At 34.7% G+C, this 4384-nt stretch overlaps 1 protein-coding gene across 2 annotated transcripts in view; it reads right to left on the bottom strand.

Annotated features, from left to right (window-relative positions):
- Nucleotides 1-2209, bottom strand: part of LOC118735267 — a 19148-nt gene extending 16939 nt beyond the window's left edge. Inside the window, exons 1-2 of one of the 2 annotated variants that reach the window (XR_004992553.1) lie at nucleotides 2150-2209; nucleotides 1799-2069 (exon numbers count right to left, since the gene is read on the bottom strand). The gene's annotated coding sequence lies outside the window, so the exon portion shown is untranslated. Of the gene's footprint in view, nucleotides 1-1798; nucleotides 2070-2149 lie in introns of those variants that run through there. The other variant, XM_036464921.1, reaches the window with a different exon arrangement.
- Nucleotides 2210-4384: the final 2175 nt, after the last annotated feature.

Below are 4384 nucleotides of genomic sequence, written 5' to 3'. Positions count from 1 at the left end.
CATTTCTGGTTTGCCTAAATAGCTTGAAAAGATCAACTTCGGTTGACCTGCACTTTACGCAAGACCAGCGAAGGCCCTTGCGATCATTAATAGCGTGCAGAATTGTTCCTGTCAAACCAGCACATTTCAGATGACAAATACCATCACAAAGCCAGCACGATAAGTAGCGTTCAGAAACGCTTTTAATTTGGCAAGTATCAAGATCGCACTTCATATTGAAAGATTTAATAACACTTGTTAATAAAAAGACAAACAAAATAAATTATAGCAATTTAGGAGCTGATGTAAATAGCTTTAAATAAATGTAGCTAACAGTTTGAGTATCACTGTAATTATGAAACTTAATAAACGCAACGCACACAGCTGTGAAAAGAATTACTAGAAGTAAACAAAAATAAAAATGTGCAAAAACAAAACGATTACAGTTAACTACAAAGGATACAACAGCTATGATAGCAACAAATGACTTGGCAAAATTAGAATGTATGCTAGTGAAATTTAATTAAATTTAGTTTAATATAAAACCCAATAACTTTCACTTAGCTTACCTAGAAAGCCAAAATCAGAGCACAAAAAAATCTCTATACAGAAGTATAAAATAAATTTGCCTGCGTAATACCGAGTATAGCTCTAGAATGGATTGCCACATTTGAGCTGTCTTTTTTGCTGTGTTTGTCTCTGCCCAAGGAAGATTTACAAAAATTTTCCGAATAGAAAATTCCGGTAAATTTATTTTTCATAGATTTTGACATGCAATTTTTTTATTGCCCCAAATTTGATCGTAATATTACAATTGAAATGGTTCCGCAGGTTGAAATTGTATTAATACTAAAAAATTATGTAGGTTAGGTTAGGTTAGAGTGTGTTGTAAATTATACCCGGTTCCATTTACAGTTGCCGGATTTGAAAACTGCATGATGGAATTTTGATCAAAAATATAAAATCATGAGTTTCATTTTCCTCGACCCGGCTCGCTTTTAATTTTCGTTTCCGGGTATTCACTACGGGCGATTGAATAAATTTCGGGATAAACCCACGATAAGGCGTATAAGAGCGTATACCTACATTTCTTTTACGAATATGATTCGATTGCTTCGAAGATTGTTTGAACTTTTCGGCATTGTACCTTCAGTGTTCGCAACACATTTGTCTATCAGAATTTGAAACATTGCCTCACGCAACCGCAATAAACAAAGAGTACCAGGTTGACCGAGCTTTGCCCGGAGCGCATGTACTTTTTAAAGTTTTCACGATTTGGATAGCTTTAAGAAAATATTTTGGAAATGGAAATTTTGGAAAAATGGACTTGGATATCTATTAAGTAAATTCCTTACTCCAAAATTTAGGTGGCAACCCTATTCCGAAATACGCTGGAATGAATGGTACATATCTTGAGCGTATATATTAGGGTGGGTCAAAAAATCAAGTCTTTTTTTGGATCCGACACACGAAAACTAGTTCCTAGGTACCTCTAGAAAGTACTTACCTAATCTGAGCTCTTAATATTAACGGGAAGGTTATGCTCATCATAGTTTTCCATTTTCAATTTAGTCTCATATAAAAATGGTCATATCTTATCACCAATAGATCGTTAAACCAGTTGCATCGTCAATATTTATAGGAAATTGAACGCTCTACAAAAATGGTCTCATATACTCTTTTCATTAATCTAACCATTTAAAAGATATTCAAGGTCAGAAATTGAAGTATTTTAAGGAAAATAACTTTTTGTTTTGAATTTTGTAACTTACTAAAAAATAATTAATGTCAAATAAGTTTTAATTATTTCTACAGGGAATTAAATGCTCTACAAAAAAGGTCTGAGGTAGTTAATCGATTACTCTAACCATTTAGTAGATATTCACAGTAGAACTCCAATGCCTACTGGTTTTAATAGTTTTTTAATAAAATAAATCTGTAACCGTTTTGTACTGCGACCTTTTTGATTTTTAATCAAGTAATCCTTTTTAATGCCGGCTTTGAGATCAGGGTGTTGATGGAATTAAAACACATGAAATTACATTCCTTCCCAATATATTTAAATCTCCTCCGGAGATCGTCTTCAGGGGCTACAACAATTACACAAGTTTTTTTATTAACATACAAGAAAAAGCTAACACATCAAAAACATACATAAATACGTACATACATTAATTAAATTTTAGCTCCACGACGTCCGTCTCGTTTGTCGTGCAGTTTAGAACTGATTTTACAAGTGTCAAGCAAGAATGATAGAATACAAGATTGCGCCAATCGAGCTGAGAGCAACTGGCCGTGACGTCAAAAAATATCAGAATGAGAGAGCAAGACGAACTCGACAAGAAAAAGAGGAAGCATCGAACAAAAGGCAGTATTGCCAAGTTTTGAATTTGAAAAACCACCAAATTTTTATTGGTATATTTTATGGACTTTATATACATACATAATTTTATTGTAAGGATTCCGATTCAAATTAATAAAAATCAATGTTTCTTGCACGACGGCCGATTTCTTCTGGCATGATTGAAGGTGCTGCCACATATTTTGTTGTCGCTTATGTCACTGTGCCATGATTTTGTTAAAACTTTTGTAAAGTCCCTTACCACACTTGCGTTTGCTATAAATTTTGCTTCCATTTTTTTAACATTTTCTAATTTGGTGTCTTCAAACTAAAAACAAAAGCACCAAAATGCACCAAGCACCAAACTCAAGAATTTTCGCGTTTTGAATACCCACTAAATTTGGCGCGAAAAGCATCAAGTTGGCAACAGTGAATGTACACAAAAGTATTTTATGACGTCAGCGATTGGGTGGATGCTGTCAAATCGACAAAGAGAGGGTTAGCGGTCCGCGAATGGCGCGACCTTTATTTTCTGGATCGTGAGTGTCAAGCAGGTGTCTGTATATGTGGGCGCAGTTTTCTGTGTCTGTTTTGTAGTTTAGTCTCTTGTTTGGTGGTGTGCAGTGTTGCCAGAACTTTTTGGGCCGACCGGCTAGATTGGCAAAAAAAGCGGCTAAAAACGGCTAAAATGTTTTAGTGAAATTTCACATAGACTCTGGCAAAAAACGGCTAAAATGTTTTAGTGAAAATCCACATGCTTTATTTTAATAAATCGCAAGAAACGAAAGACTAGTTAACACCATTAATTTATATCGAGTGTATATTCCTCATCATCAAATGAATCACTATTGTATATATCACCTGAATTCATTAATTTTAAGAGATCGTCATCTACAGTAAAATTATGGCAGCATTTTTCTTCACGTTTTAAACCGTATCTTATATATAAAATAGCGTTTAACGTTTTAACGCACATTGGATTTCTTTGCTTAGTTTTTATTATATTCATTGAACTAAATATTCGCTCTACTTCTGCATTACTTATAGGGAAAACAAGAAAACTAGGTTGCAAAGGTCAGCAAAAGGGTTTTCTCCTAGGGCATTTCGAAATTGATAAACTTCGGCCCAAAATTTTACAGTTGAGTCTAAATTACTCCAGGTATGTAACGTTAACCGTTGCCATTGCATCTCTATGGATGTTTTTTTGTCGGCATTATATTTGTGTTTTTGTTGCTGTAGTTGAACAAATACTTTTGGTTTAATTACTCTTAATGCATTTCCAACCGAAAAAAGTCATTTTTTTTAGTTTGACAATATTTGTAGGGAGGCGTTGGCGTATTTCCTTTATTAAAGTGATAATAAAATAGCGACCATTTTCTCGAATTATTTTCTCGGCTTCGTGGTCAAAAGCGTTTGTGCTTACTTTTGTTTTTAAATACTCTTCAAAACTGTGATAAAACTGAGGAAATGGAGCAAGGTATGGTTCCAACGGGGAGCATATAGGATCAAATGTGTCCGCGCTAATAACCACTAGGCAGCATAGATGCGAAAGTAAAACATTGAGTTCATTAAAAATCTTCATTGTTTACTTTTTGCACCTGAAAATTAGGCAAATAGTAAAATCGGCTAAAAACGGCTAACTTTTTTTACAAACCGGCTAACAAATCGGCTGCCGGCTAGATCAAATTTTCTCCGGCTAGTTGCTATCAAAACCGGCTAAATCTAGCCGGAAAACGGCTAAAATGGCAACGCTGGTGGTGTGTTAATTATGTGGAGCATTTCTAATGTGAAACGTTTATTATAGTGTTGTTCTTGCTGTAATATGCTCACAGCTTCAAAATCGGGATTGTGTCCGCTCTCTGCACAGTGGGCCGCTAGTGCAGTTTTTTGTGTGTTACTGGATGCTCTACATTTTATGTCCGATCGGTGTCCTGATATTCTTGTTCTAAGTTTGTTCTTTGTTGTTCCTACATACTCTTTTCCACATTTATTATTTTCATCACCAGCACATGGAATCCTGTATATAATATTGTTTCTGTCCATAGTTAACACTTTGCTTTTCAT

This window comes from Rhagoletis pomonella, unplaced genomic scaffold, assembly GCF_013731165.1.
Source record: "Rhagoletis pomonella isolate Grant_MI unplaced genomic scaffold, Rhpom_1.0 Rhpom_scaffold_00003, whole genome shotgun sequence".
NCBI classification, from domain to species: domain Eukaryota; kingdom Metazoa; phylum Arthropoda; class Insecta; order Diptera; family Tephritidae; genus Rhagoletis; species Rhagoletis pomonella.
The sequence above is the reverse complement of the archived record's forward strand: the minus strand, read 5'-3'. Positions and strand labels throughout refer to the sequence as shown.